The sequence below is a fragment of the Eleginops maclovinus genome, chromosome 4, assembly GCF_036324505.1.
Source record: "Eleginops maclovinus isolate JMC-PN-2008 ecotype Puerto Natales chromosome 4, JC_Emac_rtc_rv5, whole genome shotgun sequence".
Taxonomy (NCBI): domain Eukaryota; kingdom Metazoa; phylum Chordata; class Actinopteri; order Perciformes; family Eleginopidae; genus Eleginops; species Eleginops maclovinus.
This window is the reverse complement of record NC_086352.1, coordinates 24,450,048-24,474,178: the sequence shown is the minus strand read 5'-3', so window position 1 is coordinate 24,474,178 and position 24,131 is coordinate 24,450,048. Positions and strand designations below refer to the sequence as shown.

The window sequence follows — 24,131 nt, the reverse complement described above, 5'->3', positions numbered from 1 at the left end:
AGAATGAAAAAGGACATGAGAGGATGAAAGCAACTGAGAATAAGCACACAAGAGAAAACTGGAGGTGGAAAAGTGTGTAGGCGGAAAAGAGACAGAGAGAGGAAGACTAATGGTGATTAAAGGGCCGCAGTGACACCCGGCTTAGTGCTCTTCATCCAAGGCAGTCGACATTAAAGCGCTCCAAATCATTAGCACTGAACTGCAGGAGCTCTGCCATGCTGCAGCCAACACCACACATTTATTAATTGGGCATAAACCACTCAGTGCTAGGGAAAAATGCTGCCAATGCTGGATCCAATTAGACTGAGAAGACAAAACATCATTGGATTATAAGCTTGTACGCCTTTTTAAATAGTTGTTTTAATTTACTGTTCCGAACTGAATATTATGTAGGGAACTAAAACCAAGGGAAATGTTGGATTAACTTTACTTCACGGTCCAAGGAGGATGGATCGTACTGACTTTGATGGTCCTCTGACCTTTACGTTAACACTTTAGCTTGTGTTGAAATATCTCAGCATTTACTAGATGGACATGTACACAGTTTTCATTCATGGTTCCCAAAGGATGAATCATACATTTGATTTGTTCTGTATGTTTTTGAACAGGAAAACCAATGGCATTTAGCATCAGCTGTTCTTCAAATTAAGCATTTTTCGGAATATTCAGCATTATCATTTTCTCTTGTTTTATTTTTTATAGGTATGTCTAAGTTAAATTAATTTTTATTGTATTGTATTCTCTAAAGTACTGACAATTGTTCTCTGTGTTGGAATTCAACAGACACTGGATTGGCTGCCAAACCTGTAGAGATAAAGATTTAAGAAACAATTGGAGAGGTCTCTTGTTTTTCCTCGAGCTGTATATGGTGACATAAAGAAATCTCCAAAATGCTTTTGCTTCCTAATTTAGACTAGTCTGGATGTAGATTTGTTATGCTATTTAGTTGGTATGCATCCGGTGTGTTGGGGTTATATAATGATTGTAATCTTGCAAAACTGAGTCCCACTTTGCAAGTCTATGAAAGGCTTGCTGTAATAACCTCCTACATTAAAGGGTAAGCTGTGCCAGGAGACAGATAAGAAAGATTAGCATTTAAATAAAACACTTTAATATTGTTGTTTCCTTTTAAAATGTTCTTTCAGAATAAATGATTCCGAGTATGTTTTGCTGGTGAATAATACTTTTGGATGGAACTCTTTATAATTAGATGATTGAAATTAGCAAAACTAATCATTTGGCAGCTATATCTCCCTGAATTAGTCAGGGTGGGACATTCAAGATCAATCTCCGTGGGAGGAATCTGAATCTGTGATGAACCGAGTGCTTTGAAAACCAAACATTAGTCCCTGATGAAATTTAATATTAGCTCAAGACGCACCACAGGAGCTTCATATTTCATGGTGTACAGAAATGAGCGTGGAGGGCCCATTTCTACTAGTGCTCAGAGGAAGAGCAAATTAATGTGTGCAGAGAGCGACAGAGAGTGAGGCCTAACGACATCCTAATCACCATGTGTCAGTGTTCTGATACATGATGTGGCCAGGCTGCAGGCCGGCTGAGTGAATGAGACAGGACAGGTAATCACCCGAGCTGTCACCACACACTGTTCCTGGGCCGTATGGAGACACAGAGAGCCGCAGACAAGACCACACAATGAACCCTCTCTCAGTCTGACAGCCAACGGTGAAAAGTGCAAACAGGTTTATGCAGAGCCTCTACTAAAACAGCTCTTCAAACCGCTTTGTGTTGATATTTTGGGATATTTCTGAGCAAAGAATGTGACTCAGGACAAGAAAAAAACGGGTGTCAATAAAATAGTTGGGTTGAGAAATAGGCTCATGGTATTAGATTCTAAACATCAATTGCCTTCTCACTAAACTAATCAAATCAGAGATCCATGTTTATTATTAGGTGGTCATGTTCAGGGTTGTTGATCTACTTTATAAAGGGAGACTACATCTGTTCGTCTTGACTTCAAAATTGTAAAGCCGACAACCTTAATGTTTTGACCACAAACAACAAAGAGTCTTTGACAAATTCCCTTTGGGTCGCCAACTAATGAGCTTAAACAACTCGCTGATGCCGACTGGAGGTAAGTCCCAAACAACCCTTTGCTGGCCTGCAATGCATATATTTTCTTTAGCTACGACTCATTTCTTTACGGACATGTGCACACTTTTTATTAGAGAATAACTGGGGCCTCGATTAGGGCTGCAACTAACTACTATCTTAATGACTGATTTATCATACACTTTTTCCATTAATTGCTTGGTCTTTAAGTATGAAAATAATAAAACAAAATAGCTAGTCTCTTGATTTGTCCACCCAATACCCCAAAACATTCAGGTTATAATGTTAACATAAAGAAACCAGTTTATACTCCTATAAGCTTAATACAGTTTACTTTTAATGTAAAAATACTGAAATGATTCATCACTAATCAAACATTGTGTTGATGGACTGTTTCACTACCCATCTAGTTGTTGTATTTCAAGTGAAAACACTGTAAAATACCTGCATGCCAGTCAACCTCATTTCAAAATGCATTTGTGATAACCACATGATAAGTAAAGCCCTGTTTAAAATGACAGGGGGCTGATAAGACTAACACTAATAAAGAACAGGTCAAGGGTGAAGGCAGAGTGAAGTTCAAGGATTCAGCCAGTGTGAAAGTAAAGCCTTTATATGAGAAGCCCTTAGACTTTCCAATTATTGGTTAAAAACACTAAATGCTAGTGAATCCCAGAAGAATTCCATCCAATATTCCGGGGGTTAATAATGTCAGTGAATCAAATAATAATAATGGAGCTCACAGCCCTTTTTTACATTTTCTAAATGAGTATAAGCATTCATGGATGAGCTTTGTTTTCAATCTTAAATCCTGTTACTAGACTTAATGCCAGTACACAATAAAAAAGAACCATTCACTATGTAACGACACAAAGAAATAATAGGATCGCAACGGAAACGGGACCAGTATACAATGTGCACCAACAGAAAGAGCTCTATTTCCAAGTTCTATTAATGGACAAGTGGAGAAAAGCACATTCGCTCTGGGGCTGCAGAATGTAAACCCACACAGTGAAATGCCTGACATCTTGTCCGGGGTTTTCGAAAAACCACACACAACTGAAATAGTACGATTACACAAGGCTCTACTCGATGTTCAGCCCAATGTACAAACTGATTTTCAAAATCTTCCCCAAAACCACACAATGGCTGAGTGTCACGCAAACTGAACCACATGCTGACTCCGTGTGGAAGCCACACTGGCAGGGAATAATGTTTAACGGACACACAAAAATCCTATGACGAATCTGCGAGCATACTCCACAGTGCTGACAAAGGGGGGAATCTGCCTGGGTTTCCAGCAATCAAACAATAACTCAACCCTGGCAGGCGAGACACATGCTGCACTTTTTTTACTGGTCACATTAACTTCAGCTTTAACTTGTTTATTAGAGTTAGGATTAAGAAACTGAGCACCGAGCTTGGGCGAGGATTACAAAAGGATTAGGATGCAGTGTCATACGGAGACACCTGTCTTGGCCGTACCCATGTGAGCAGGGTGTGGAACTACAATAATAGTTGACCAAATCAGGCATTGTGTACAAAGTAACGACAGCGATAGTCAAATGCCTTAACAGGACTCTGAGAACAAGTAGACCTTACAACAGTTATTACTACACTACTTTAAATTTACCAAAATGAAGACGCAGAAAAATAACCACTGTAGTAAAAATCAATGACCTAGATGATTTGATTTGCTATTTAGGTCAAGTAAAGTATTCCTCACACCATCTAAAAACAATCTTGTTAATCCTGCGTCGCAAATACAGGGTGAAAAACGATGACGGCAAAATAACATCTAAGGGAGCAAGACAACGTTATCATGGGTGTGATCACAGTAATAAGCCTATAGTAGAGGGTCAGATTGTTTGTTCTTTTAAGTATGTTAGCTGTGAAGATAAATCATGTGATGTTTTTGACAGATATTTTGTTTTTCCGACATTAGTTTGTCACAACAAAACCTTCCTATGCAAAATCCATGCTTGAAACAAGACAACAAATGCCTGTTCATGGTTAAGGGTTTACTCTTTCATCTGAGACTGCTGTTACAGGTCACAGAGAATTATGTCTGCAACAGTAGTTCAATACACATTACTGCTTAACCATAAAAGCACAATCTTTCTGGTGCTTTTTTCTGCATTAGTAGCTATAAAATAAGCACTATAAGCAATTTCTCTTCCTCCCTTGATTTTGTTGGCCGACTGACTCAAGCCTTCTGTCTAGATTAAAGTGCAGTTTAAAAGGCAATAGCATTAAGAGCCATATACCCATGTCCGAGACAAGCCTTTGTTTACCCTTTTATACCAAAGCTGAGACTGCATTTAACCCGAGTTGGAAGTAGGTTCCAGAGGTCGGGTCAGATAACGCACACAGGGTCATTTGGATTAAGCGCATCTCCGTCTTCCTCTTTATGTTAAACAGTGCTTTATGGGTCAATTGGGTTTTATGAAAGAGCATGTATAACTAAATAAAGTTGTGATGTAGATTAAACTAACAAGGCTGTAAAAGGTCAATAATACACAACAAACCCAATGTTCATGTGGTAAATTATGCATATAATGAGGGCAGTGGAGCATGTGGGCTCTAAGGGAGATGTGCTACTTTATTATCATGTTATACTACCAAGTTCTTAAACATTCAGAAAGGTTTAATTATATCTGCTAAAATGTTTCAAGGTTTTATTGGTCATATGCACAGCATATACAACGTATATGTTGGCAATGAAAATCTTATATCCCATGCTCCTCCAACAACTCAACATACATGGTGCAAATAAGATAAATAAAATAGTGCAAAAAGAGAGAAGAATATTTTCAATAACAGAAGAATATTGACAATAACAGAATTTATTCACCGGGCTGATAAAGCCAAGGACATTCAACACCATCTCTAACAATAAAAGACAAAAGCCATCCATCTTGAAAAGAGAAAATGTAATTCTTGCTGACACAAGAGGCCATTATTAAGTAAAAAGGAGTCCTCGCAGTAGTGTCATTAGTTGGCTGAGCTCAGTGTTCCCGCTTCAATTATGTAATTCTTTTTGACACCGGGGGCAAACCCTGTGAACATCTTTGGTGAGTTACTAAGGTCAAAGGCTGCTGGAAATTACACTGCCTTCGGTCAGTGCCTCTTTCAGCACCACATGACAAACAGTTAGGAAATGTTAGAGAAAGGCTTCTTTATTTGTCTGTCATAGAAACAATGTGGCAACTTGTAATCTGTACTATGTTGTTGATTTGATATACTGCAATTCAAAACAGCAACATTTTAATTCTAACCGTTTCAGACAACTGCAGCACTGAGTCTGATACCAGTATACAAATCAGCTTTAAAGTGAGCTGTATGATTGCAGTTACACAGTTTTTAGCATTAGGTTACAATTGAAAACGCACAAGCCTCTTTCCATTTTATTACTAAAATGGGAAAAGGCAGTTTCTAAGTCTTGAAAACCTACCTTATTGTTTCCAAAGACTGCATACTGGTCTGATATAAAAAGCAAAAATTTCCTCAGAAGCAAGTAATCAGCAACTGAAAGGGAAAACAGGAACACCTGACATCTATTGTGCACCACCAGCTGGCAAAATGCACTCAGTTCCTAGGCAACTTCTTCTTTGTCTGAGCTGCTAATTGTGCTTTCAGGAAAGCATAACCACACATGAATAATACAGAGAGGAAACTGAGCTGTGATGGTCACTCATGACCTACAATCTCTTTGGAGCAATAATGAGTGAGCCAGCTTCTCACTGTAAACAGTGGTTGTCTGAGAAAGACAGAGTTTTCCATTTCGCTCTTTCACACAAATATACTTATATAAATAATAGACTCGGAAAATCTGAATGAGGTTTGAATTCATGTTACACACATTTGTATTCCAACTTAAAAGCCTAAAAAAGTTAACCTTTACTCAACATGTAATTTTCTAAATGCCTCCAGGAAATTCTGACACATTTGGCACTTAACATTACAGTTTATTTTTATGATGCAACACGACCCTACGCGTTCGGAAATAGAGCAGTGAAAGTCGAGACATAAACATGAAAAACGTCTGCATAAGCTTCCCCAGCCGCACTCAGTACACTTTCATCTCACAGCCTTCAGCAACAGCAGTGAATTATAGCTTGACTGTTAAAAAGAAGAATAATGCTTCCACATTTGCTGGAAATTTTAGTAGTAACCAAAATCTAATATCTTAACAGTGTGACACCTTCAACAGAGCTAAAGTCTTTGATTATACAACAGTACACAAAACTCTGTCAAAGACAGTGTGAGAGGCTTTACCTGCGGAGACATATGCACTCCCTGGCCAAAGCACAACATACATTAGTCACGGACTGCTCCTGCAGCTTCCAGCAACATGATGGGAAGTAAAAGTGATATAAAAAGACAGAAGGCATGAGGGACCGCAGGGTAGAGGACTGAGCCAAGATAAGTGGAGCTTACCAATTTGCTCACTTATGAAGAAGTGGCCTAATTTGCTCAGCAAAGCAAAGTCACACAGAGGAAAAACCTGTCTCCTTTTAGTACTACGATGAACTTAAAAGTAAAACTGGAAAAGTATTTGGTAAAACTAGGGGTTTGTGAACAATCTTTCTGGATGTTTTGATGCTAGAAGCATTCTGCTGCTGGCATCCGCTTTGTCCCCAGATTTGAGCAATTAAAATGACCCAGATGGTAAAAAAAAAAAAAACAACGTTGTTTTAAATGGCTTTTATGGGCATTATAAAAATATCGAGCATTAAAGCATTCCTCCTTGACATATTCAAATAGGACTAAGAGGCTACAGCCACGCTAGCTGTGAAGCTTTACACAAGCACAACAGAGCTTTGAGCTAAATGCTAATTCACCCTAAGATAGACATGAGTACCACATTTCACAACAGCTGAAAAAGATTCAAAGTGACTATTTAAATGTTGCCTATGGTCTATGTTCTTTGCACTCAATAACTCAAAACAATAACCATCTTATTAAACCCTGCTTGATCAGGTGAGGAGCAGAATAGAAGTATGTTAACTCCTCTGTATATCATGCCTTTGCCCAAACATCCCTGTCTTCATTATAACCTCAGGCTAAGATCTGAACGCAGTGTTAAGCACTCAAGGGTGACAATGAGATGGCAAGTATTTCCTGTATGACAATCCTCAAGACAACCTACTATTTGTTTTAAAAAAACAAAACAAAATAATCTGCTCATCAGAGAACCTGGCAGGCGAGCTGGGAGCTGGGTTGGTTGACTTGGTGGTGCCTTGGTACACTTTGCTCTTGTCTTGGATCATCAGCTTGACATTCTCAACCTAATGCCTTCCTTTCCTCTCTCTGGCTCAGCTGGCTGCTCTGAGTATTGTTTGTTAGATGACAGGTTGGGGGTTGGGTTTAAAGGGCACTGAGGTGAGAGTATCAAGAGGTCTAGAAGATCTTCAAAGAGGCAGGGAACCTGAACAACCACTTATGGCTAGTGCTGATAAAACATGTTGAAAGCCTATCAGAGAAACTGTTCACACATACGGAATCTGTACTCTATTAACACTACTCTTTTAGCCTGGTCGGTTTATAAGATACTGTGTGGTTTTACAGCTAGTGCTTAGTGGCTGGGTGTTCTTAGCACACACACACACACACACACACACACACACACACACACACACACACACACACACACACACACACACACACACACACACACACACACACACACACACACACACACACACACACACACACACACACACACACACACACACACACACACACACACACACACACACACACACACACACACACACACACACACACACACACACACACACACACACACACACACACACACACACACACACACACACACACACACACACACACACACACACACACACACACACCTAACATAGTTGTAGTTTAACATTGACAAGTAGGGGTGCAACTAATAATCATTTTTATTATTGTTTGGCATTTTGTATTTAATTACTTACGTTGTGAATTGAGGTCATAAACCATGTATGTGTATATTAAAAATGTATACACCTCAAGGGGACATCTTCAAAGATATTCAGTTTCCAATCATTTATGATCAAATAAAAGTCCCCATATCCTCACATCTGAGAAGCTGGAAACAGAACTTTTTTTTTATTTGTGGGGGAAAAAATATCAATTTGATTATTATAATAGTCTTTGATTTATTCTGTGCGTTGTTGGCACACTCATAGGTTGGATGTTCTCAATAAGATATGGTATTGCACATTAGATTAACTGCAGTGCATCATTGAATTTATTCTACCATTGTAAGAGGTCAGACACATTGTCAGGAGAGATTTGAACAATCTAGATGCTGATTCTGTTAGGATCTTTTGGTGATTCTTTTCCTGTTTCCATTCTCCCATTTCTCATCCTCCCACTCTGACCATAGGTCAGTTGACAACAACAGTATCTATTACAACAATAAGCCACATTCTTTTCAAGGTCACCCGCTTGTGTCTGACTGGGAGCGAAAGGGCTGTGCCGAGAGCGGAAAATCCAGATAAACTCAGCTGAGCCTATACGGATTTCTCTCTCCGCCTCCCTCTCCATAGTCATAAACCTTATCTTACAGCAAGGAGAAACCTGACAACAAACTGAGAGGCTGTCATCAACAGCTCAGCCACCTACATTCACACCCAAATACCAATGAATCACTCTGACGTCTTACAAGACTGAGGCTTTGATCAAGGATTTTAGATCAGCTGGGATAGAAATACAGCCCCCTGTGTGGCAGGCTTCATGGTGACAGTTGTGACCAAACTCTGATTTTAGGCACCTACCTTCCTGAACTCAAAAGCCAAAAGCAGCCGAGCAAAATGAAAGGCTCCTAGTCTTAATATCCAGAAGCCTTATCAGCTAAACAACTAAAGACATTTTACAAGTCCTGCATATGATTCAAGGAAAGCAAGTTGTTATTCAGGCATTGAGATTTCCCCAGAGCCCCTAACCGCAAACTATTATTAGATATACTCCGTTGGTTTGTTTTCCTTGTGTTGACGCTCTTCTGTGGGTGGGGCCTTCTCCAAACATTAGAAAGATAATCCAAAAGCCACACATCAATGAACTGATTTTTATAAATAAACCTGATTTAATTGATTTTGTTTTGTGTTACCTGGGCTGACACAAACAAAGAATAAACAATGAATATGACACTAAGCACAACAGAGACATGGATGCTAGGGTAATGTGAACTTGTGCTACATTAAAATATCAGTATTGGATGATATATTAAGTCTGGCAATATGGCTACCTTTAAATTATTAAACCCTAATAAAACATAAAGTCAGTGGGAGTAACTTGATAAGATTCCAAAATCCATTCAAGGCTCGGCGACTTATAAAAAAAGCACCAGAGGTTTCAGCTGTTCAGATGGATAAGCAGAAGATAAAGGTGCGGGGGTGAAGGCTGAGGTTGTAGGAGTAGAAATATGTGTGTGTACATGTGGAGGAGTGACCTGAGCACCATTCTGCACACACTGCTTAAGCTGCAGTCATGCTGCTACTCTAACTAGGGCTTGATACTCTGATCGACCTCTACTGCCGGGTGTCTCACAGAGCTCCTATTGAACCATGTCTATCTTAATGGACGGTGATGTGCACTATTACTGAGTGCCAGTTGTACCTGCACTATATCTTCAAAGCCTATAGACTTTTACACCTTAATACACTGGGACCATGAGCGTTGCAGCTAGCACCTCATGACATTTCAACACTCTCACCGGTGAAAAGGCAGGTCACTACAAGAGCGTAGCAGGGTAAGTTACACCGCAGTTTATTTTTTGAGCCACATAGCACGTCTGACTTGTTTTGATAATTATAGTCTGGAGCTGACTGAGTATAATCCAGGGAGTTAAATTAGAAGCCCCAAACATAGCAAAACAGGATAACCTGGATATAAATCTGCTTTAGAAAGTATCAAATCAATCCAAGAGCTGCTTGAAACTACTCAGTAGATGAACTTTGGCCGAAACAACAAGAGCAGATTGAGATGTTCATTAGACACTTGCTAAATCAGAAGGACATGTGGCAACGTGTCAGCACAGTGTTGTAAAGCATGACATTGCAGCCACTCGGAAGGATTTTCAACAGAAATTATACCTCCGTGCCCTTCAAGTCACTCAAAGCACTGGTAGGTCAGGCTGAGGTGATGTCCAAAGTAAAGAGACACAGGATAACGCACCAAATCTCCCCTTCTCTCTCTCAGCCAGATGTTTAGCAGGGGTCCACTGCTCACAGCCATCCAGTTTGATGACCTTGTTAGTTTGAGTGCCTAATCTGCTAATGCCCTGGTATATAAACAGTCAGTGCAGTCATTGTAGTCCCCCCTTCCTCCCTGCTGCTATCCAAAAACATGGATGATAACTCCATCTCAATCTTTATTTATCCTGGGGACTTACTGGTAGACTAAAGACCTAGGAGACAGAAGTATGACTGCTAACATCAAAGATAAATGCTTTTTTTCCTACACATTTTCAAATATCTATATAGTTTAGTTTTTCAAGATGGAATATGCAAGAATGACTCAATGCCTTATGTTCAACATTAGTTGGCATAAATATATCTTTCATGCAATATTTTGCTTTTTAATTTAAAAAGGTTCTTCCAAGTACATTTACTCCGAGCACATTCCCTGTTTGGATCTTAATAATGCTTACACAATACATTTCTTGACTTCTACCAGGATAATTCAAGGTCTGCAGCCAACAAACGAACACCTTATACAGTGTATATGAATATGGTCTATACATTTTAAATTGATATATTGAGGTAACAGGTTTGACATTCATCTTAAGTACATCAGGACAAAACGCCAGATCATTACAATGGGGCATTACAGTCTGAAGGTGAGGCAGCACAGGAACAAAGCAGCATATTTCTTAAGGTATATTAAATGTCACATTATTCAGCAATGACCAAACTGCCAGGACCTCTAGAGTAATAGCCTCAGCTATTTTATGAACAATAAAAAATACCATAATAATTGTGACATACATCTTAAGTGAATGGATTTAACAGCAACATGTCTGACTCTTCAAGGGACACATAAACCTAATGGATATGATTAAATATAATTTAGTTTTCCAGATGGACAGCAAGGCCCCACTTATGAAACATAATTGAATGTGCGAGCTCAGCTCATCGCCAAGGACTAAACAACTCCCCAGCCTCCACTACAACGAGGAGCTCATCTCCATATTAACTTCACCTTTATTGATCTACTCACACAGCCCCTACACAAACACCCTAACGTCCTTTTGGGAGATTTGGAAATAGCCCTGTGAAGGGAAAGACATGCACACAGGAATGTTTGACTATTGTAGCAAAAAGTGCATACTTTGGTAATTGCCCATTATTTAGATGGAAGGGGAAAAGGTATTTTCAGAAAAAGCAACTACATGGATCACTAAATCAGGAGGTTTGCCCTGCATATCAAGTTAGATGGAACTCATTTGTAAGATGCCAGGCAATCAACCCTTAAACTGTGTAGCAGAGAGTAGACAAACAAACACACAACCCTTGTACTCGATATAGGCACATTTTAAAATGATTTCACCATTGCAACAAGGACAAATCAAATGTTCAACAGTCCAAACATGGTTGTGTGTGTTGCTCAACAGTGCTGTTTGCAACATGTTGTCAGTAGGTAACTTCCTCTTGGACACAAACGGTGTAATGTCAATCTGGCAAGGTAAGCTGGTTAGCTACATGTTAAATGAACACTTTTGATGCACAGACACCAAGCGTGGTGTTGCAGTAGCTCATTGGTTAAGGAGGTGCATTTCATCCAGCCATATCAACACAATGCGATCTGGAAAGCTAGTTTGAGTTACGCATCCAAGAACTTGAAGGCTTATCAGATGCCAACACTGCACAAAGGTTAACAATACCATGAAGCAAGGTTTTTACAACTCTTGAAAGTTATCATACAAGGAGCACCTTATCCTCCAGCTCAACCATTGAAAGGTGAGGAGCAGAATGCCAATGTTACGGAGTAATGAATAAATAAAGACTCTTAGCATCCAGGATAGTTTCCCAACGTTCTCCTTATGTTTGCATGGGTTTTTACCAGGTGGTTCTGGTTTTCTCCCCATAAACATCCATTTGGATTGTACTGGGAAATATAAAATGGTGTTGACCAAAGGAAAAAATAATAGTTTCTTAGGTATCTACCAGCGTTCTGATAAAGGCTAATATCCACCTGGATTCGTACCAGCAGTAATATCCACATTACAGCTTTGGCCTAGCTGCAGTAAATAACATACACAACTGCTGACCAAAAGGGTACAGAAGAAGAATGGGAGAAAAACAGCATGTTATAGGGTGAACACTGTTTTGATAGGGGGAGTTTTTCTCTGCCTACAACAGATAATGCAACGCTTCTGTATTCAAGGACACTGATGCAGTCTCCATTGAGCATATCAGCATTCATAGGAGAACTCTGCTGTGGCAGGGGTGACTTTGATGCATGTGCTGCTCTTGTTTAACGGAAAGGAAACATCATGGGAAAAATCCAACCTCCACACACTCTGGATACTATAAAAGTCATTGGCACACAACCAATGTTGGAGAGGGGGTAAATGCAGAGGACAACTTACATTTATCACTTATGGCAATTAGGCTTTTAAGTACAGATAATCTTTAAGACAAAGAGATCAGAAGTCTACAATATTAAGATAACTTCATTTCCCAGACAAAGAGGAGGAATAAAAGGGGGAAATTGCAGATATGGTATGAGGAGTCAATTACAAGTTTCAGTCATAGATAGCTTCACACACGTGGACCCTGTATGGGTCAAAGCTAGGCTCTGTCTCATATCATTTTTGTAGTTTTTGACTTTGAGTTTGGACTCAGCAGTTAATGTTAGGCTGAGTCATCTGTAGTGCAGGGCTGGTTTATATGAATGTTCTCCTTACAGTAGCTTTATCATATCTCTTTCTACTCACAGCTTCATAAGCCTTCATTGCCTGCGGCTAAAAAGCCTCTGATATTTGCATACATTTAAAATAGTCAAGATGCTCGTACTTTTTCAGTTGTTGCAAGAACTCATTCCTGTGTTGTGTAGATTATTTAAAACTGTCCATATTTTACCTTAAGTGTTACCTGACTTGCATTTTGTATGAAACATCCATCTTCTCTACCATACTGCCGTCTGTGTAAACTGAAGCAGTATTCCGAAGCTACTCTCAAATATTTCCATGTCATCGAGTTTGAAAAGACTTGGCAGCAAAGCAAAACTTTAGCTATGGCAACAGGATGGTACACTTAATACAAATAAAGTGTTTATTTATTTATCTATTTCTCTTGAATAGCATTTGGTTGGGTGTGAGGATTTAAGGGATTCAGTGGCTATGAAGCGTTAAGTTGTTGGACCGAGGCCCAGGTCGGTGAGCCACAAGCTTTTCCTCATTCTCAAACACTCTCTTCCCCAAACATGTGTAACATAAAGGCTTCAATGTTAAACCCTCATAAGAATTATGCCTTCTGAAAATGTACATCTAAGAAATATACAGCTGAACAACAGAAATACATAGTGTGTGTGTAGGCGTATGCCCTTGTGCTGCTGTGCTCAAATCTTTGTGGATTTTTTCAGGATTTACATTTAAACATTAATAACCTCAGAAATATATTTTTTTAAAACTATATCAAAAGTTTGGTATTGGAAAAAAGAGCTCTGCGAAATGCACACAGCTCCAAACCAGTTCAATATTGAGCACAATGTGAGCATCCATCGACTCATGAATGTTTGACATTGGTCCCAAAGGACGGACGTGTTCTCGCTTTAATTTCTATCAGTAGTATAATCCCCTTTTGAAATCCTTTTTAGGGTGAATTAGAAAGGCCCTGCATTCAAAGAGATGAGTGGAGAGAAGAGGGCGGGAATAATCACAAGGGCCTAGCTGTCTGCGTGGATTAGAATAGGAAAGAAAATCCTTTCATCTCAGATCTGTACTTCCAAGCTTGGAAGCATGCGAGCACAGAGACAACTCACCAAACCTCGCATTTATACTTCTCACGGAATAAAGCCAAATAACTATGTTGTTCATTTTTTATTGATATACAAGACGCAGCTATTTATGTTTTAACAAATGATATTCAATTATTCTCAAAATGTTCAGGTGGAGGATTAAAGAAAAGCCTGTTTAAAAGCCTTGCTCTCGAGGCTGACCTCTCAGATGAGCGCAGGGGAGGGCACGCACATGATCTCACTTGCTTCTCCAATTTCTCATGCTGAAATGCGGACCGCTGCTCTATATTTGGCAGACAAGCCTTTCAACAGCCAACAAGATGTAACAAGAGGGAAAAGACCGGAGAATCTCCTCAGACGTAACATGACAAACAAACAACCCCAAACAACGGCATCTGACAGATAACAAAATGGATTAGCCACTATGTGTGTTTGCTCAGTCGTCTACCTCTGTGGGGGTTTTACTGAGGGTCAAATGAGATGAAGCCAAGCCAAGTGTAACAGCAACTGATACTAAGAAGATACCTAGACAGTTATTATTCCCGTAGTACATCATTTTATTTGGAATACTTTATTTTCATGAAGTTTGTTGTCCACAAACGAGAAATACATCGAAAGTATACAAAACTTAAACAAGCAACATGCTTTCTCGAAAAGGTTAAAACAACCAGTCAAGTTTTTTTAAGGCAAATTAAAGATAATCACACAGTGGGAGCTGGTAGGCAGAACTGAGCTAAGAATCTTAGACGTGTATACAGTCAAGCTTGTTCTGCTTGTGTCGTTTGGTATGCAAAAATTACTTCCTCAACTGTGTAAATTGTCCATTCTAGATAAGAGGTTAGCCTTAAGGCAGTGCATGCTAAAATGCATGTTTATGAGTCTATTAAAAGATGCTGTTTTATGCAGAGAAAATGTACTCAAAAGGTTTAGGTTCAGACATTAAATGGTTATTTATTTCGCACCCAAACCACACATAAGAGCTTTTCCAACTGGGACTTAACTAACACACTATAGAGTTTGTTTTTTCAGTTCATTTAGAATGTTGTTCAATAAAGAAAAGTATTATGCATTTTAATCCTTGAAGGTTAATTCATTATTTCAATATCTTTAATTTGAAGGTTCTTTACTCTCTTACATTGGTCTGACAGATAGCAAATTGAAGATTGTAAGGGTTTTGGACTCGGTCCGACAAAACAAGGGATTTTATTAAGCATCTTGGGACCTAGGAAGTTGTGATGGGCATTTTTCACAGTTTTCTAATGTGTTATAGACTAGAAATAACAAATCGATACGTCTCCAAAATAATTGCCAGGTATGTGCTGTTGATATTTCATTGAGCAGAGACAGAAATCACAGGATGCAGCATCTAATATATCAAACTAGAAAAATGTCAGGACTGGTTCCAGAGGGGTTTGCAGGATGTTGACCTTCTGATGGCAGGTTTGCTCTAAGTCTCTGGGTTTCAAACTTAAAATTTGATTTAGCATTTAATCTTGATGTAGAAAGAAAAGAAAGAACGAAAATGCTTAACGCAGATAATATAAGCAACATTATACTGCAGAGGAATAATTCTCTTTGATAACAGGCAACAGTCCAGTGAAGTAAGGAATTTCACAGCTGAAGCGTTAGTGATTTTTTTTAACATGTTCAATTTGACAACAAACTGGCTGCAAACAATCCCCTTAGAAAAGAATTAGGGGGAGGGCAAGAAACGTAATCCTCTCTTTAATCACTCTTGCTCGAACACTGCCTAGCTGTTAACTTCCTCTTTGTTAAACACAAACCTTTCACAAGCTGTAAAGATGTTGAACTGCAAAAAAATGTTCTCACCATGGTCAAACCGATGTGGATATAGATAATTATTTTAGCATGTGCACTAGAGAACATACAATACATTAAGGGGTGTAACTAGGAGGAAGTGCTTCTCACGTGGCCAAAACAATAGAGGTGGTGCAAGAAACTATGGAGAAATCCCCAGACATGGTCTGCAAACTCTTTAACAGCAGCAGCAAGTCAGTACAAACTTTCAGCCACCTCTTCCCTCGCTGGTAGAAAATTCCAGTTGAGGGGGGAAAAAGCCACGTCTGCTCCTCCCCACTGTGTGGGTTTTGTTCTGCTAATCAGACCACATGCCTCAAGGATTCAGGAATCCAAGAGCTCTCAGCCAGCTCCTCTCATTCCACATACAGCCGCAGCAGCCTGTGACAAACTATTCAGTGTTGGGGGGTTAAAGACTCTATCCATTCATAACACTGTTCAAGCCTCCCTCCCTCCTCTCCTAATCTGAGGCACTTCTTTACCCTCACCACCTCCTCCCCCTCTTACCCCTCACATGCCCTCTCTCTCCCCTCTCACCACAGCAGAGCCCTTTTTTGATCTATCTGCATGCTGCACACTGGGTTTAAATAGGTTCATGGTTTATTATTAGACTATGGTCGAACCAAACACCCACTACGGTTATGAAAAGAAAAAAACAGAACAGCGATAGTCCTGGTATTTGGCGTTTTCTTTCCCCTCCGCTTGTTTTTGCTGTCTTATCTGGTTTGCTTCCTCCCTGGCTCTTGTGCTACTCACGCATTGAGAAAAGAAATGAGGCACACTGGAAATTTGCAGCCTGACAATGGAAGACAGCTGCTCTTGCTGCATAAGTCTTTCATGAGCTGAATTAGTGGTACAAGCCTTTGCTCTCCCTTCCCCCCACACATGCCTCCCCTCGTAGCAAGCTGATCCAGACACAGCAACACACCTCGTGGAAAGCTTAGGAGGGAGAGGAAGACTGGGAGGCAAGGACAAAGCATGACCAAGGCTTTGTTTGACAGATCTGTGATTGCTTTTTGCAAAAGTTGTTTTATGTCCCTGGAGTAAAAAACCATCACATCAATTCTTAATGTTGTGTGTAAGACAGAAGGTTAAATGAAGTTTCTAAATTGATACTAATGTTAAAATAAAACTTTTACCTAGTTTCAAGAGGCCAGACGCTCTTACATTCCGCAGATATGACCCCGCATTTCATTCTGAAGCGCACATATTTTTGATAACTTGGAAAGAAATGCAGTCACAGAAAGGATGTCTGGGATTCTCTATTTGTGTTACAATATGATTTAAGAGGAAGGGTAGCGGATCTCTGAGACACTTCACCAAAGAGATCTAAATGGATAAAACAGAACCTTCAGATAATATCCACTCAAACATAAAAAGCTTAACAAAAACAAAACAGTAAAAAAAATGATACTGATTAAAGAAATCTAAAATATGTCGTTTTTAGGTAGTATTAAAACCTATTGAAGGTAAAATACTTGAATAAGGGAGTCACAGAGTTGTATTCACTGAAAAACCAAGCAGTCTTTATAAAAAGAAGCAAAAACATGGCCTTCAGAAGACCACAATGGTTTATTTCCAACAAGATAGCCAGGGATAACTTGTCAGGCATGATTTGAAAAGTTGTTTCCGTTGGTAAATGATGTCTCTCCTGGATATAGTTATTAAAAACGGCAGGTCATTAGGGGTAGGTAGGGTACAGGAATCCTTTATACAATAGTAACCTTTAAGTAGGAAACTGACAAACATCAATGTTGATGAAAAACCGCCATTATGGCTCCTTTGATCCTGAGAGCAGTTGCACTCAACCAAAACCCTTCTTTCATTATTCCAGATTGCACTAGTGGTTACAGTACAGTTAATATCAAAAGTGACAACAAATCCCAAAAGCCTTCAGGAAGCGGTGAGATGGGATACAAATCAAGATAAATATGCACTGAGGTCGAGGTGACTACAGGCAGCAGTGTTTATGACTGGAAAGACCTGGTTCCAGTATTAAACATTTCCAAACAAAAAGCCTGTGGTGCCTTCAACAAGGATTTCCTGGGCAAAGAGACTATAAACTCTGTGGGCTGCGACATTCTTCTTCTAATTCAATATCTGGATGTGCGGTCTGCTGTGTGGGCTGTGAGGAATCTAGTATAATGGAGGTTTATGCTACAACGATTCTCTAATATGGATTTCTAGGGTGAAGGTTGATGACTAGTCTATACAGCGATCTGAAAATGTTTGTAACGTTATAGATTCTTTACTGTTATTGAGTGCAGTGTAGGTGCAGAAATACTGGACTGTGCCATATGTAGAGTTACAGAATGCTTTGTGGAAATACAGTTACTACATGGGGGTTTGTGAGACAAAACATAAAGGATATTTTGCAATAAACTAAAATTATTTTTACATTTGTGTCGCCTGTCTTTCAAGATCCATTATAATGGCATAATATGGAAGGATAATATATCTACTTCAACTGTTTTATTGTGATTACTGTACGATTGACTTCCTCCAATAAAAGAAAGAGGGACAGCAAGTGCAAACATGTTGAAGGAACATTAACATTGCTTTAATTTGGCAGTGTTTTCAGTGGGTATCAAATGACTAGAGAGAGCCAAATAATCTTGGAAGCTGTCTATTAGTTTTGTGGCAGCTTGAGATGGAAATATTAAAAACTCATTCCCATCTCAGAATAAGTCCTCTATTAAGTCCAAGGTTGTGTTTATCTGATAAACAGTAAGATACTACTACAAATGAACTGATTCATGTTTGGGTTGTTTTTAACATAAAAGAATAAACATTAAAGTGAAAATGAAATTTAAAAGATTCAGCGTTTTGCTGCCGTTTTTTTCCATCATGTGATTACACCAGCCATTTAGATTAACAAAGATTCTAATGGCTGTTTTGATTTGCAACGGCATGTCAGCGGAGGGATAAGACACTATAAACCTTGAAGATTTGTGGCACGAAACTATGCATGGTATGCGCCTTAGCTTGTGGAAAAAAGGAGTATCCCTGGGACATGCATGTTGACATTAAATTCAAATATAAAAGGCTTAACCAACGTTAGCATTTCTTCATTTGTTAATATCCATTCTAGCAGCTGCTCAGTGATTCAAAAGGAACAAAATGTTCTGCACGTCTGGTATAAACGTCCTTGATTTTATTTTCCTACTTTATGTAGTCTAGTGTTTTGTTTTGCCTACAAGCTCAAACCATTTCACATTATATTGTCAAGGCAGCTGACAATAGCAGACGTGGAAAACAATTAGTGTCAAATGTTTTTCTTCCTGTAGTAGTGAGGGACTCCCTGAGGGTAAATGCTTCAAACAGACGGAGGCAACAACACAGATATCACAACAGCAATGAACCTCGGGCTGGCTGATAATGCAATACTATCACTCATCAGCTTTCTGTGGAATTGAGCATTGATCAGAATAATATGTTTTGTTATTAATTTAATATTTCATTTTCAAATGTATGATTTTAAGAAGGCTGTGAAGGCTAAACCAATTGAGTTATTCAGAGAGCTTGACAGAAAAGTTCAAACCCTGACTTGAAATGGTCAGAGACAGCTGCCCTTAATCTGACGTTGGAAAGGTGTGTGGGAAGAGGATTCACAAAGCTATTCAACTGTCCGACAGGCAGTTCTGATGATTGAACTGGCAGCACTAATGTCTGCAAAGTGTGTCAATTTACGAGAATACTCAGGATACAAGCTTATGCAAGATGTAAAGGAGATTCAAAAAATTTGAACAAGCACTTCAGTGCTGTCAGTCTTTTAAAAAGCATTATCGTCTTCACCAGAACAAGTACAGGTGAGCTAACAGCCTCGCTTTGTAGTGAGCTTCTTGATATGATTTACTCCCATTCTTAAAATAAGTCGCAGTCTCTTGCGCAGCCTTTAAAAGCTCTGGCACTACTTGAAACAAATGAGCTGAAATATAATAGCAGCAGTCTTTCAGGCAACGAAAGGCATAGAGAAAAAGCTCGAGCTAGCTCTCATGAGATCCCTCCACCACTCGGGCTGGACACCAGCAGCAATGCAGAGCGGTGGCTTTGCTCTTTCATTCAAGTGCTGCCTTTCCTTTCTCTGGCTCCCTACTTTTCAAAGTAACATACCTATGTAATTTTCCATGAGGGCTGCTCCATTTATCAAGGCCAGTGGCACATTAAGGTAGCTAACGAATGCGTTAGTCCTCTAGATTTGTATAATGAGAGGTGGGAGAGTGAGACACGTTCAGAGGTGGTTAGCACTTGTACTAAGGAAGTGCAGATGATTTATTCAGCATTCGAAAGCCAAAGCTTCAGGGAGCTTTAACGTAGGACACAGACAATGTAGCCGAGCTATTACACCTCGACCATGGAGACCCGCTACAGAGACACATACTGATTAATGTGTGGATTACACGGCTGGAGAGGGACAGCTAGTTATTTAAATCACCAGTCAAGTTGTAATGATGCTGACAAACTTCCAAATCTTCCTCCCAACTGTAATTCTTTTCTTCAATAATGTTTTAGCATGATTTCATTAACTATTCATGTTATTGACAATATCTACAATGATTTAGGTTTCAGAAAATGTATAGGACAGATACATGTTCATTATAACTTGAATAATCTTTGAAATTTACAGATTAAATAATTGTATGGATTTATATTTTAAAAACTGCATATTTGAGGGTCAGATCAGAAATAGTTTCCAACCAATTTTCAGTCAGTGCGGATGTATGTCAAACTGCATGTGAAATACAGTTGGTATGCCAGCCAATAGTAATGTAAATTCTTACGCCTGAGCAACAATTAACAGTCATCCCCATCTTATCTACACAAATGGTTTAGTGATGATATATATACATACAGTGGGGCAAAAAAGTATTTAGTCAGCCACCAATTGTGCAAGTTCTCCCATTTAAAAAGATGAGAGAGGCCTGTAATTTTCATCATAGGTACACTTCAACTATGAGAGACAAAATGAGAAAAAAAAATCCAGGAAATCACATTGTCTGATTTTTAATGAATTAATTGGTAAATTCCTCTGTAAAATAAGTATTTGGTCACCTACAAACAAGCAAGATTTCTGGCTCTCACAGACCTGTAACTTCTTCTTTAAGAGGCACCTCTGTCCTCCACTCGTTACCTGTATTAATGGCACCTTTTTGAACTCGTTATCAGTATAAAAGACACCTGTCCACAACCTCAAACAGTCATACTCCAAACTCCTCTATGGCCAAGACCAAAGAGCTGTCAAAGGAGACCAGAGACAAAATTGTAGACCTGCACCAGGCTGGGAAAACTGAATCTGCAATAGGTAAGCAGCTTGGTGTGAAGAAATCATCTGTGGGAGCAATTATTAGAAAATGGAAGACATACAAGACCACTGCTAATCTCCCTCGATCTGGGGCTCCACGCAAGATCTCACCCCGTGGGGTCAAAATGATCACAAGAACGGTGAGCAAAAATCCCAGAACCACACGGGGGACCTAGTGAATGACCTGCAGAGAGCTGGGACCAAAGTAACAGAGGCTACCATCAGTAACACACTACGCCGCCAGGGACTTAAATCCTGCAGTTCCAGACGTGTCCCCCTGCTTAAGCCAGTACATGTCCAGGCCCGTCTGAAGTTTGCTAGAGGGCATTTGGATGATCCAGAAGAGGATTGGGAGAATGTCATATGGTCAGATGAAACCAAAATAGAACTTTTTGGTAAAAACTCAACTCGTCGTGTTTGGAGGAGAAAGAATGCAGAGTTGCATCCAAAGAACACCATACCTACTGTGAAGCATGGGGGTGGAAACATCATGCTTTGGGGCTGTTTTTCTGCAAAGGGACCAGGACGACTGATCCGTGTAAAGGAAAGAATGAATGGGGCCATGTATCGTGAGATTTTGAGTGAAAACCTCCTTCCATCAGCAAGGGCACTGAAGATGAAGCGTGGCTGGGTCTTTCAGCATGACAATGATCCCAAACACACCGCCAGGGCAACGAAGGAGTGGCTTCGTAAGAAGCATTTCAAGGTCCTGGAGTGGCCTAGCCAGTCTCCAGATCTCAACCCCATAGAAAATCTTTGGAGGGAGTTGAAAGTCCGTGTTGCCCAGCGACAGCCCCAAAACATCACTGCTTTAGAGGAGATCTGCATGGAGGAATGGGCCAAAATACCAGCAACAGTGTGTGAAAACCTTGTGAAGACTTACAGAAAACGTTTGACCTCTGTCGTTGCCAACAAAGGGTATATAACAAAGTTTTGAGATGAACTTTTGTTATTGACCAAATACTTATTTTCCACAATAATTTGAAAATAAATTCATTAAAAATCCTACAATGTGATTTTCTGGATTTTTTCCCCTCATTTTGTCTCTCATAGTTGAGGTATACCTATGATGAAAATTACAGGCCTCTCTCATCTTTTTAAATGGGAGAACTTGCACAATTGATGGCTGACTAAATACTTTTTTGCCCCACTGTATATATATAACATATCTATATTCTACTTAACTTTTGCTTCATCTTAAAATCTAGTTATCCAATAACTACAATCCTTAATTTGGTTCAAATATAGAGTTAATAACCATGCAGATCTATAAAGTGTAGGGTAAATATGTGGCTTGAAACTGGATAACAAGTCAACTTATGATCTTCTGGTAGAAAGCCACCCTTCAATAAGGGATAAGTCATCACTGCAGGCGACCACATGAAACTGAGCATTAGTTTTATGAAACGTATACATTTCTCTAGGTTTGACATTTTTTGGAGACATTAGTATAATGAAAGTACACAACTAAATTAAATATTCAACATTCTGTATATCTAGTCCTGATTAAACCCTGCGGGCACATATATCTTTCTACTGGAGTTGCCAACCTAAAGACGGCTCTTCATGACTAAATGAACATGTGCAACAATAAAATCATGTTTTCAAGGATATCTTTCATCAGTTAGATATTGGAAAGCAGCTGTTAACCCTTTCCTTGATTCAGTGTTAAAAACCAATGCATGTGGTTCTCCCTGGAAAGCCTTTTCATTCTAAATACATTATGATTACAAAGACTTTCCTGAAATTTCCCTTCAAAGGAGTCCGCCCAAGGAGACACTACAGCTTGTCCTCATGGCTGGGTGTCCTGGATTTAAGGAATCAAACAGGCTTCCTCACAGCCCATCCCCCACGCCACTTTCAGAGCAGCAGGAAAAACGACGAAGGCGTGCTTTGCACCGGCTCCCTCCCCCACACACTGCTCCACCAGGCATTGCTGGGGCTTGTGGGATTAAGAATGGAACACGATGACAGACAAAAACAGTCCTCAGCACCTCCCTGCTCTGCTGTCTTTTATACTGCCTGAGCATGAAAAGGCTCTGAGGCACACAATAGACACAGCAATATATCAACTCTCACAGTGAACAAGATAAGTGAGGGAGAAAAGCTAGACAGATCTGTACATTGTAAGATTTAATAGAAATTGTGTGAAAAAACTCAAGAGGAACCTAAAGTGACATTTACTTTACTTCATCAAGGCTAATTTTATACGAGTGTATTACAATCTGGCATTAGTACTTGGTTCTACTGACTCATGTACAGTATGTCACACTTTCGTGGTTAATTGCAATTCATGTTGGCTGGTATTAATATTTAAAATTGTATAAGACCATGTGCTGAAACTTGAAGGCAATTCCTTTTGAAATGAACCAAGCAGGATAAAAAACAATGTTTCCTGCAGCTATTCTCAGAGCCATACTCGTCAAGGGTGTCCTTATTCACAGTGTGGTAATAAAAGAGAGAACAGCAGGTAGCTCTTTTTTATGCATCACATGTCAGACAGCTTCGGGGGAATGAAGTGCATCTCCAAGTCAGCTTTCAACAACCTCTACGATAGCTATCACAAAGCAAAACTTCAAGAACCCTGCAGCGTTCGGTCCTAAGTGTCCTACTGTATTAATTAATACCATCATGATTTAACTGATGACAGCCAGTATTCTTTACAGAGACATTTTTCTCTGAGAAAAACAACTCCACAGTTGTATAAGTGTTGAAAATAAACCATAACAGAGTTGTTGCCAACAAGTCACAACAATTGAGTTCAGGCACACTTCAGCAGCAACCTCCATAATGGGCTAGCATAACAGAAGAATGTTTCTATGTGCTAATGTTTGTGCTGAGAGACTAATAACCAAAATATTTCACTTTGAATACAAATGTATTGAAAGCTGCATATTGCTTTCATCAACTTTATAAACACCAATGATTTCAACAGTTACTTTGCAATCGACAAAGACAAATA

At 39.4% G+C, this 24,131-nt stretch overlaps 1 protein-coding gene across 5 annotated transcripts in view; it reads right to left on the bottom strand.

Moving 5' to 3' along the window:
• The window catches only part of znf609b (zinc finger protein 609b), a 67,085-nt gene that overhangs the window by 24,052 nt on the left and 18,902 nt on the right, over window positions 1–24,131 (bottom strand). The window lies entirely within an intron of this gene.